This window comes from Aphelocoma coerulescens, chromosome 2 (assembly GCF_041296385.1).
Source record: "Aphelocoma coerulescens isolate FSJ_1873_10779 chromosome 2, UR_Acoe_1.0, whole genome shotgun sequence".
Lineage (NCBI taxonomy): Eukaryota > Metazoa > Chordata > Aves > Passeriformes > Corvidae > Aphelocoma > Aphelocoma coerulescens.
The window spans coordinates 39,653,763-39,666,963 of record NC_091015.1 but is presented as its reverse complement, the minus strand read 5'-3'; positions in this window follow the sequence as shown (position 1 = coordinate 39,666,963).

Sequence of the window (13,201 nt, the reverse complement as noted above, 5' to 3'; positions counted from 1 at the left end):
ACATTGAACATACAACCTGAGGAGGTGGTTCTGTAACATTCCTTTCCTCACTGTCTCAGCAAAAAACATGTAACAGGGCCTTATCAAATAAAATCAAGAGTAAATTTAAAAATTACTCAGAAATCCACCTTGGAACTACCTGGCTGAGGTTCATCACTACCTCCATAGCACAACTATAATATCACAGTTCACCAGAGTCTCTTGTGACACCTCAGGACTTGGAATGGTAGCTTCAGATCCTGGAGCAGTTTGGAGTTGCAGTTCAGAATCTGCTCAGGAATGACATGAAAGTACTGACCATAACACCACCCAGTTATTTATCACAAACACTTTCCTGGCATGGTCGTGAGAGTATGGGATAGTGCAGAGAAATATGTGGTTCTTCTGCATCCAACACAGTAGTGCAGTACAACAGGCACTTTGGAAAGGAAAGGAGGATCCATTCTCTAATCTCCTAATGTTTGAAGCTCTGCTGTAAATTATGAAATAGCACCACACCATTTCTGCTGCATTCACAGATGTGCTGGAAGGAGAGAAAAGAGATCTGGGCCCCAAATTCAATTGGTAGGGTTCTTTTCCCTTCTTTTGGGGCCAAGCCTTTAGAATGTAGAAAAACTGGCTGGTCCCTACATTAATAAAAGCCTTGAAAATGCAAATCTGGAATTTAAAAGACTTGGGAACAAATGTGACAAAGAGCACTGCTACTTGAGACATAAAAAGAGGATCAGAATTCTTAAATTCAAAGTAAATTACCACAATATGTGTGTGGTAGGGGAATTCTGGGAAAAGTTTCACTTTGTTTAATGGCTTTGTTCCATAATTGCATACAGAATTCAACTGTAATGGAAGCATTCTGTGTATGTTTTCATTACTGGTACAGATGAAAGGACATTCATTCCACTTATCCAACTGCATGAAAAACAAAACTTTCACTTTTCAAAATGTGACCAGCCAGTGTATCTACACCAATAGCTTGAAGGCTGGGCACCAAAGTCTTTTTCAATCTAAATAGGATGAAACATGTATTGCCGTTGACACAGTTGTCGGATTCATGCTGCTGTAAAATCAGATGCTGGCTCAGATTCTCTCTGAGATATTCAGCTGTTATTTACTAGGTCAAGCAACACTCTTCCTGAAGGAACTTACTTACTGGACTTTGTGCAGAGGACTTAGCTGGTAAGTCCTTGATATATGCTATACCTTAGGCTATATTTTATACTATAGCTTGCATTTCATTGAACCTCAGCTGATAAGAAACACACACGTTTTGAATTTACAACAATCAGCAGTGCTTATTGAAAACTGTGCAGAAAAGTGCATATAATATGTTTTAAATCTCTTTCTTGCACAATCTTCAATATATATTTGTTGTATTAGGACATACAAATTTCCCTTCAGATGGTCTGGAGAGGTGTGAAGAACAGTGGAGCAGGCCACATTCAATAGGAAATTGCTATACATTAAGCTGTAATCACAAATAATCATGCTTATATCTAATTTTTCCCTGACAGTGTGATTTTAAAGATACAGTGAAAAGAGAGTCTAGTGGTTTAAGCCGTTTTTAATCCTTTCAGATCCCAGTCCCAGGCAGGTTAAGGAGTTAAAATAAGACTTTTATAATTAAATGCTTAGAAACAGCTAAACGCAGACTGGTATTAGGCTACCATATCACTGTAGATGTTACTGCATAATCTTCCTGCCTAAAATGATTCTGCCTAGCTTTCCTTTTCTGTATCAAAGTGACATCTTTAGCTCCACCATAAACCTCCAACATAAACAACCAAAGCTGCTGTACATGCATCTGGAGACAGATTTTGAGGAATATTTTTAGAACTTGTCCAAAGGCTAACCAGACAGACTCAGAGTTGCCAAGGGGGTAGAAAAAAAATAATAAGAAGAAAATGGCAGAATATTTTTGGTAAAACATAATTTGACTGAAGACGCTAAACCCATCCTAGTTTAATATCACCAACCTGAGGAGCTCTAAATGACCTTGGGAAGCTTGCTTGGAAAGGCCTTTTTACTCCTAATTATAAAATTATAAGAATGCAATTTGATGTTCTGAAGGAAAAAAAAGAAATGGGATGAGATTAATCAGTAGCTGGAATTTCAGCAGAAGGTGTGTGCCTGGAGAGACTTGCTTGGCTATGAAAGTGTTGTTCTGCTACAGAAAGAAGCACCTTTGACTTGGAGCAGAAAGTCCAGAGAGCTGCACCAGGGTCTCTCCTGCCACTTCTCATCAAAGCCAAGAAACACTGAAGACACAGCACAGACACACCTAGCTCTGCCAGAGAACCAACAACAAGCTGTGCAGAGCACCCTCACAGTTGCTCTATGGTTCCCTCAAATGAGTTCCGAGCATATACAGAAGTGGCAGATTTTTTGTTTTTTCCCCTTACGTTACATTTGATTTGCTGTAAGGTACTTTTTATGTCCTTTAACCACCAGTCATAGCAGGCTGCTTTAGTGACTTCCACATCAGTGCAATTTTGCTTCATAATCAGTGGAAGGTTTGGTTTTTTTTTTCTCAGAGATCACTGACATTAATTTAAAATCCTGCCATAAACTGCAAAATGTGTCTTTCCAAAAATACATGCAGTTATCACTTCTTGAACTGGTTGACCAGGTACATTAATTAAAAATTACTTCATCTGCATATTGAAAATAGCTGTTTAAATGAACTGGCATAATGTGCAATGGGAACATGGTAGGAAGGCAGGGACAAAGAGGCACCATAAGCACAACTGAAAAGCTGTATATGATTCTGCTGATATAAACCAGGTATAGGAGTCAACAAAACTTCCTTCTGCATCCTTAAGAAATCATACATACATTAAAAGAGATCTAAGAACCATTAGGACTTCTTACCCTCTTTCCTGCATCCCATGGCTAGTAGCCAGTGTGAGACAAATCAAATTATGTTACCAGGACCACAAACTTGTTCAGCTCCTCTCCCACATCATTAGGAGAACCCTTTTTTCTCTCCTTCCCACTTCATGCTAGTTCAAGTTAGGAGATCTCTTCTGTTAAAATGCAGCTGTATCCTTTAAAGTGTTTAGCATCGAATCAATTCTTACCTTTCTTGCCCAGAGAAAGGAAACACTGATCATTGCCTTCATTTTACAGTGAGATTGCAAACAAGGCAAATCTAAATCTAAACCATGAAGTCCAAACATGCAGACTGACAGTATTAAATGCCTGTGGTTTGCTACATTACTGATATCGTTGTTCTCTTCCCCCCTTAACCCAGAAATAAACTCCAGTAATGCTGATAGCTAATATTTTTCTGGGGACTATCCATTGTAGCACTGTGTAGCACCCTGGAAAAGTATGTGTCAGAGCTCCTTTTTTAACTAGTACACATGAAGAACAGTAGGCTAATATTTATACCCACACTGTGGTGGCAGCAGCAGAGATCTTGAAATGGTCCAGGAGTTCTGGACCTAAAAGGAACGGGATTCTGCATGATTCTATTTATGCAATGGATTGTTTTGTTTCTATTTTACACTTGCTAAAAATAATGTATAAAACTATGAAGAAAACTGTTGAGTTTGTAAATTAAGATATTCAAACATGATGAAATACCTGAATGGATTTTATGATTAACTTTTCCTTCTGTATAGCACAAGACAGGACACTTAATCTGATAATCCTTTTATCAATCATAAAACATCTTTGGAAGCAATATATATTTTTCCCTCAGAAGATGTAATCTATCACCTCACTTATTCCAATGAGCACAAACTTACCCACTTTAAAGTGATTTGTTCTATGAAGATTTCCCAGGCACTGGCTCTCACTATGCTATTGTCTGCTAAATTAAGGAGCCTGGGACAAAATGGGATCGAGTAATTTCTTAACCTTCTCTTGGGTTAGCTTCTTAAATTCCCTCACCCTGGGGCAGATTTCCAGAATATATATATACACACACATAACTTCTTTCCTGAATCCTTTAAAATTTTCCCATGTAAACTTATTCTTTCTGTCCTGTGCATAGGAATTATGTCAGTATCTTTACTTTGCCTAACCAAACTTACATTGGACCAACAGGTAGTAGGCTGAGTTCGCATCTCATCTCTCCTTGATTGCTTTGAACTAATCTTTATCCTACAAGGATATTAAAATTGAATAAAATTTCATACTGTCTAAGCTTTCTCTGCCCAGTTTCTTGTCAGACAAACAGCTTACTTTACCCATAGGAGTAATGAGGAAAATAAGGAATTATTTTATATTTTAGAATATGTCTCCTTCCCTGATTTCCATCAATGGATAGACAGATCTCTTATGTGAAATTGTCGCAGGCTGGCAAGTTTAATACTGATGCCTATATACCTAGGATCTTAAAACATTTACACTGTGCCAAAAGGAATTCTGCAGAACAGAGATGCAGAGTGAGTCATGGTAAAGTTATTACCAAATACCCACCTTTCGGGAAATTTAAAAATATCCACGTATCAGTGGATACCTTTTCAGGTGCAGTCGTTGCTTCAGTACACACAGGTGAGACAGCCAGTCATGCCTATCAGCATTTTTTGCAAGCATTTGCTTCGTTAGGCACCCCTGACCTGAGCTTCTGGGGCCTGCTGGGAGGTGGGGCTGACGCACCAGAACACAGACCCCACACGCGCGGACGCGCTGCTCCTGCACGCTGCAGGTCACGTACAGGACGCACTGTGCGCCACAGGCACGCCTACACTGCCTCAAACCCAGCTGTCAAACACAGCTGAAAGACTAGGCAGGGATTACATTCCCATCTGTCAAAAGAAAGATGTTTCCCTTATGTTAAATGGTTTGCTCAAGAGGGAATGACCTTTCTTCCCCCTCTTAGGATACACGTTAGCTTTTTCAGAGTCTACGCTATGTACTTGAGTCACAACAGTCTCTTGGCAAGTGATGGAGCCAGAATGAGCATCCAACAAAACAGCTTCAAGGATATATAAATATTAATTTGTTGCAATTTGTCTTTCAAGAAAATGTTGCAACAGTCTTAACTCTGTGGTTATTCTATGACTGCAGTGATGAGATTTTGTAGGCATAAAGGAGCCAGTTGCAGATCTGTTGCAAGACTGGAAAATTTGGAAAAAAAACCTCTAAGAAGAAGGGCTTAAGAGTTTAGTGATGTATTGGCACATCATACATTTAATGGCTGACAAAAAAAAAAACAACAAAACCAACACCCAAAATAAATAACAAAACAAATCCAAAAGCAAAACCAAAACAAAAAAATCCCACTAATATACGTCTATTCAATATATCTTTAAGTTCTTCACTTTCATTGTAACAATTTTTTTGTGTATTCAGTTTATTCTTTTATGTTATGCTTGTGACTCCCCAATGCTCTATAGTACTATATTTAATATCTGGTTTGAAAAATCCCACAAACAGAAAAAATATTGAAAAATATTTGAAAGTAATTGTTCATGCTTTATGAACAAAAGGTAGCATGTTCACGTACCTTGGGGTTCAGCTTCTCAAATGCTAAGTTAATGTCTCTTTTGAGGTCTGTATTTAAAGATATGCTTAAGAAACTGCTTTTACTGAGAGTAACTGGACTAAGATTTATGTTTAAAGTTAAGCCTGGACAACTGTCTCAAACAAGGATTCCTTTTTAATGGCAGCCTAACACTCAGACACGTCCAATGATTAGTAACTATTTTTGTAGTGGTGTTAGTGTGAGAATCAGGGCCTTAATCTGCATTGCCCTGAACACTGCAAAAAATAGTAAGTGGATGTGCAGGCACAGAACTGATCAATCAGAATAAATGAATTTTATAAGTACAGATTTACTGAAGGATAAAAAAAAGGAAAGGGATAAACAAAGGGATTTTTTCTGCTTTCTCCCCACCTTTCCATTAGCACCCAATAGTGAAAAATGCCCATTTCCATCAGTCAGTGCAATCACAGCTGCCTTGCCTGCACACTCCTACAAGATAGACTGCACCATCCTTCACCCCTCACGACACCTACATTTACAGTCTGCAATACCTGCAAGCCTTTAAAATGACTCCTTTTAATGGTTTCCTCAAATACACTGCTCTTAACCCCCCAAAAAGGTTCATGCTTGAACACTGCAGGTTTGTTTGGAAGAATTTACTTTTGATTTCAAGTAAATGTACATTCTGGGGACTTCCAGGATATATACTGTTTCTATCAAGGAATGGAAACATTACAGATGCCCCCCCCAGCTTACTGGCAAAGACAGGACATTCTGTCAAAACAGCACATTTTTTTGGGAACTAAGAATTTAATTTAAAATCTCCTTCTTTGATGGCACTCATATCTTTGGCATTTACATTTCCAATGTTTATACTGATGTCTTAAGAACACTTAAGTAGAATATTTATTTGCAAATAAAGTTTCATAACTTGGCAGACTCGGGTTGTCTTTATAAATATAAGAACTATAAATCCTTTTTCATATAAACGTATGCATTATTTCTTACCAAAAGTGTGTGAAAACCATGAAGTTTAATTATTCTCAATCTATAAACCTGCACGAGAGAGCTCATCCAACATAATGAGTTTGCACAGGCATAATTAAAAATATACATCTCCAGTAAAGGTAAATAATTAAATAAAAAGTATGAAAAAGCAGTGACTTGCCAGGAAAAATATAATTGCACTGTATGTTAGAATAACCCATAGGTTCAGTTGAATGCAGTTGTGGCGGAAAATTACAGGAAACGTTTTTCATCATTCTCTGCTGAGCTGAAAACTTGCAAAAAGTGAAGAAGACGAAGACACCCCAAGTTGTCCTTTTTGCTGGGATGCACACAGCTGAGCAGTGAGGAGGCTGCCAGGGAGATCTGTTCAGTTCCTCCTGTCTGCAAGTATCTGTAGAGATGGTCCAAAGATCTGCAACACTAATGTGGGCATCTTGCCTTCTGCTCTGAGACACAGAATGAAACCAGAATAAAAATGAAAACAGAATTTTAAAAAACAGTGTATTTTTCCAAATGACGACCGCATATGCCACATCAGCTGCCCCACTGACTGCAGTGGGGGTCACTGCAGAAGTGACACTACTTACCGAGAAAGAGCTCAGTACTGCTTTAGCCAGATGACTTAACTTTTTGGGTAGCTCATCAGCAGGAGACTAGGAACAGGCCTAAGCATGGGTTTAAGTGTGCTGAACCCCGTGGCCTGCATGGTCTGTAGCTCCCTCCAGCTGGCCAGCCTGGCTGCCACCACTGTACAGCCTCGGAGCTGCTGGCCCTGGGCTCCTGCGAGCGAGCCCAGCCACACCACACCTGGCTCATCCAGCCATGGACAACGTGGGAGCACTCCAAGGCATGGGATGTCCTCACACCACTTCTCTGGAATTCAGCTTGGGCCTGGCTGTGCTAGTGAACTACAGTTTGACAACAGGTCTGCATTTTCTTAGAGACCCTCCAATGGAGATAGTGAACATGGTCTCAAACTCAGAGTAAGTACAGTTTAGGACCATGTAATGTTAAATCCCACTGATGAGTCCAGCATTAAAAAGCATTAGATTCTGATAAGTGCTTTGAGGAGCTTCAAACAAGGTCTTGTAAGCCTGATATCTTATGTCCCTTACTCTCAGAGTGGAATATCCAAAGTTTATTTAGATATTTGGATAGTTGTGGAGAAAGGGGTGAGCTTTGGCTCTCCAGAGGAAGATTTCTCCTAATTTCTCCTAATCCAGAGCTCATAAATTTTACCATAAATCAGTAACCTGTTAAAAAACTGGGCACTTAAAAACTCAGGCTGCCTCAAGAGGACTTCAGGGTCCTACCTCCTGAACCACACCTGGACAGCAAGAGCCTATTTTGCTCAGTCTGAAAGCATCCAAGCTCCCATTCCGATTTCTGAGCAGCATCCACAGTCTCGCTAAAGGTTACACTGGGAGGCCCTCTTCTGTTGGAATGAAGTAAGAATGATTTACTGCACAGAGGAGCACGAACAGAAGCACTGCTCAGGAAACCACTGACTAGACAGTCAGCTGCAGGCCTTGAATTTGCTGTCAGCTTGTTGCAGTTTCTCTCAGGTTTGGGTGTTGGACTTTCCTTCCTCCATCACCGCCTAAGCAGAAAAATGCTCGTAAGTGATTTGGGTGAGAAGAGAATCTGATATGAGAGCAGGATTTTGTCCACACCTCATTTATTTTTTTCCTACTTTCACCAGTGTAGGGAACATTAAAATTGTTTCTCACAGAAGAGTCCCTGACACTCGTGTTTTGTTTTGCCTTGGTTGTTGGGGGACTGGTTGCTTTGGGGTTTTGTTTTCTTGGTTGGTTTTGGTTTGGGGGTTGGGGTTTTTTTGGGGGAGGGTGTTGGGTGGTTTTTTTTTTGTTGGTTGGTTTCAGTTTTTTTACTATTACCATGACTTCTGAAATCTTGGGATTTTTACATGTAGGAGGGTAGATGTAATAGTAAGCACTTGAACCAGGTCACTGAGAATGTGACATACCAAACTAAACCATGAACTCAGAAAGAAGTCAAATGAGAATGGAAAATTTTCTCTTTAATTAAGAACAACTTGGCAATTGCCTAAAAATTATGCTACCTTGTCTTCAACCCTGACATTCAGTTATCATTCAGGCATCAAGTGATACCTAGCACTGATTCATTCAGAGGTGACTAATGCTCTAACAGTTTTCAAGATAAGGCACAGCACATCGGAGATTACCTAATCTATTGAAGGTGCATTTGCTTCAGCACCTCCAGCTTCTGTACTCAAATGCAAATAGTGACCTCAAGCTCTTCAGCCTTCACTCAATGACTACTACCCTTTATTTTCCTGAAGATAGATAATGCTGCTATTGATAGTCAGAGGCTCAGCTCCTCTAAGAAAATCAATTATATTACAGACTTTCTGAAGTAGTATACACTACCTGAGAAGGGCAGCAAAAAAATAATAAATCTAGAATTGTTTTACACTGATGTAATTTCTTTTATGCTCATCTTCAAGCAGAGATTTAGGAAGAATTTCTTTATCATTTAGGCATATTTTCATATACAAAATACTGATTAAAATAATTAAAAACTTATCTTTGAGTTATCAAAAAGTATTCCTGAAAAATGAATCTCAGTGGTTCCTGGATATAAACAGGATAAACAGGAAAATGCTATAATGATTACTCAGCCTCTTTGGCTTGCAATATGAAAACAGAATCCCCATTAGATTTGAGATTTTATTTTTCATTCTCGTAGGATGGAAATACAACAAGAACAATTGTTTTGATATTATCTAAGCAAGTCCATATTTGATCCAAAACAAAACCATACATTTAGGAGACTAAAACTAATCACATTTTTTAACTTCAAAAAGAATTGTCTCTCATCTCCATTACATTTTGGGCAAAGGCTTCCAATCTATCAATGCAAAAGTACATTTAACTGCAGAAGAAAATACAGAAAAAAAACCCCAGATTAATTTGCTACCCTAAACACAGTTGATAACACATCTACCTGCTAAAGTCTGCAGATAAAATGAAAAAAAAAATCCACATAACTGAATTCTTCACCCTTCTCAAGTGTCAACCCTCCTGAAACTCACTTGTAAAAATCAGATTGCAGTACAGGGGCTTGAAAGTAGCCTAGGAGATATAATCAGCTATCTTTCTATCAAATGGATGGTTACTTTGGACCTCTCTTGAATGGCAAACTCCTCAGATCTGGGACCTGTTTTCCAGGCCAGAAGGATTAACAGGTTTTTATTAAAAAAAAAAAAAAAATTAAAAAAATAGGAATAGCACTGTGCAAGAAAGGATTAAAGTATAAATGCCTCAATGTTCTACATTACATTTACAAATGTCTTAACAATTCTATTTTCAACAGTGCTCAGGATATGAGGAGCACTGAAAAGACAGAGTAGGCTACTACTAGTAGAACCAGAAGATTATTTTGTCTTTTGCAGTATCTGGAAGAAGTATATGAGTCATTAAACAGGATGACAAAAAGACATTTTCTACTCTTAAAATGAGCAGCAGCTGACTTTTCTGGAGGCAATCCCCAGTGGATCCTTAATTCCCATCTTTCCTGACAATTTTAAAAACACAGGAGTAAACGGTTGCTAGAAGTTTCTCAGAATATAAACTGCAAAATAGCACAGACAGACTGTCAAGAGACACCTCATTTACCCCATTTACAACCTGTGCATCCATCTCATTTGTTAGCATCATTCATCAGAAGCATTCACAGTGCTGTACAAAAGCCTTACTGTTCCTACAGTGGCACAGGCTGCTTTCCTCCCTTGTTTCTGTGGCAACTTCACCTGTTGTATATATGAGAAAAGTCACGTTATCACATTATTTAATCCACTATCTGAACACACTTCACTCACTGGCTGGAAACACTCAAGAGTGTCTCAGCATTAGACCAAGAGCCAGATCTCCACAGGCCATGATTTCTCTGCTACTGCAACTATGCCTTCAAGCACCAGTAGAGCTGGTCAGGGGCACCACAGTCAGCACCAGGCATCCTACATCAGGTTCCTTCATTTCTACAGATATAAGGCCAGGGAGCTACTTGAACACAGGTCTCTCAGTAGTATACCTATAAACAAGATATTTTCTCTCCACAAGAGTGATCACTAGCCATATCAGACATTTCCCAGCAGGCAATAACCTACTCAAGAGAATCAAGGGAAAAGGCAAATCTAGTCAGTCCCCAACTGTTCAAAGATGTCCATCCCAGGCATAGAATCATGGAATTGTTTGGATGGAAGAGACCTGAAACGTTGTCTAGGTCCAACTCCTCCTGCTGCGGGGAGGGATTCCTTCCATTGGCTCAAAGTCCCATCCAATCTGGCCTTGAACACTTCCAGGGAAGGGACATTCACAACTTTTGTGGGCACCATGTTTCAGTGCCTCATCACCCTAACAAGGAAGAACTTCTTCCTCATATCTAATCTAAGCTCATCCCTTTTTAGTTTGAAGCCACTCCCCCTTTGCCCCATCACTCCATGCCCTCATAAAAAGTCTCTCTTCAGCTCTCTTGTAGGTCCCCTTCAGGTAATGGAAGGTGCTGTAAGGTCTCACTGGAGTCCTCTTTTCTCCAGCCTGCACAACCCCAGCTCTCTCAGTCTGTCTTCACAGAGAGGTGCTCCAGCCCCCTGATCATCTTTGTGCCGCTCCTCTGGACTCACTCCAACCGCTCCCTGTCCTTACATCATGAATGTCACTACAAATCAAGATAAATTATTAGCTGAAAGAAATTAACATAATTGCTGTCTTATCGCATTCTTTCCCTTAATGTTTTTCTAAGTCATTTCCTAGCTATTAGAGATTGACCTACTAATTGCTGACAAAACAGAGTCTGCATAGTGTAACGCAGATTAAATTTTCAGCCAGGCATGCAGTTCCCCTCGTTCTCCTGGATGACGGCACTTTTCTGTATCAAGGCTTTTGTGTGCCATCTGGTGGACTTTCAGCATTTGGTGCATTTCATTTAAGTACAAATAAAGAGAGTCCTGGTTCATTGTCAGGACTATCTACCTTCTTTGGCCATTGACAGTATTCGTCTTATCATCCTGCATTTGCTCAAATTAATGTTTGCCTTACAGTAATAACTTCATTCCTCTCACATTTGCAGTCAAAAGAGCCTTTACTATGGTAACTGTTGTTAACTTTAGCTAACCCTTTGCACTGATACATTTTATACATAATTGAATGTTGGCCCTCTCAAAAATAACTTCCACAAAACCAGCGTAACAGAATTCCATATTTAGGACCACAAGTTGACATCCTCAATGGCATTTAGATGCTTAGCTCTCAATGACCAAACATGCTAGGATTAGTCTCTATTTGAGATGAGGGTCAAAGATACTGAAGCAAACCTATTACCACACAACTTCGAAAACAAAACTGAGCGTTTGAGTACTGATCCTTCCTTCTAAGTATGACAGCAACAACTGTCATTAGAAGTGCTGTAGGGTTAAAAATGAAAAATGAGAAGCCAGCTAAAATGTTTGAAAAAAAATTCAGAGCACAAGTTTTGTATCGTATCCACCCTTCCTATGCAACTGAGGCATTTCTTCATTTATCTTTTTTATAGAGTGCAAGCTGTGGCATAAGGAACCTACAGTGGGATAAATTTCAAAATGCACTGAGTCCTTTGAGCACACAGTCCTAAGGGGGACAGTATTTCCTACTCCAGCACACTGCCACAGGCATTCTTCCACTCCGCATAAGATGCACTGTATTCTGTCACAGCTATGACTTCCAGGATTTTAAGGCTGGATGAGGGCTGCCCTCTGAATGAATGCACCTGCCACAACAGAGCATCAATTAGCAACTGGATTAGCTTTCTACCCAACATATATTGTCAATTCAGAAACCTGGATACAAGATGGCAATAACAGCATGGGTAGAAAAGACTAGCTGGAAAGTGCTGAATTTGAGGTTGTCCAGGAATCTCCTTTTTGTAATCTGGCCTTTGTTTCACAGAGAAAATAAGACAAACCCAGATAAAATAGGAAGGAAAAGAACAGCAGTGATTGCAAATGCAGCTTTTGGGTTTGGTCCCCATTGTTACTGGCAACCTGACCTCTAGCGAAAAACAGGCTCAGAACAGTCTTATCAGCCACTGTGGGACTTGGCAAACATACCAACAAGCTGTGCTGTTTTAGACATTGGTTTCAGCTGCCTTTTTGGACATAGGCTCACTGCAGTGCTGTTGAAAAGTCAGCTCAGACAGGTTCTTTAAGCTGGAAGCCAACATCAAGAAGTGAAAAGGGAAGAAAAATTCAAGAAATGAATGTGGGGATATCAGAATTTAAGTCTTATGGTCCAGATGGTTTTAAGAACTGATCTGTGGCTGGGGGAGGTGGCAGTCAGATTGAGATTCCTTCTTTTATCAGAATATCTTTTACAGAGAGGTAGTGAAAGTCCAAGTCACACCATGGGTCTGAAGTCTCTACAAGACTGCAAGACAACACTGCTTTTGGTACAGATAGTCTATGCTGCATCAGCAAGCAGTGTGACCTGACAGGTGTGGACTTGCAGAGAAAACAGCTGGTGCTGAGGCCAGGTATCCACAGTTAGAGGATTTCATATAGGCTACTTTTAATTATCTCTGGCCTGCCACATAGCCTTAATGACAATAGGATTTAAAGTTCATTCTTCTGATTACTTTATCCTGAAAGGAAATCTGGAAGTCTCAAGAGCACTGTGCAATGAAAACCAGGCACAGTAGCAGGGATAAATGGAGGTTCAATAAGAAAGTACAGACTTGATCTCT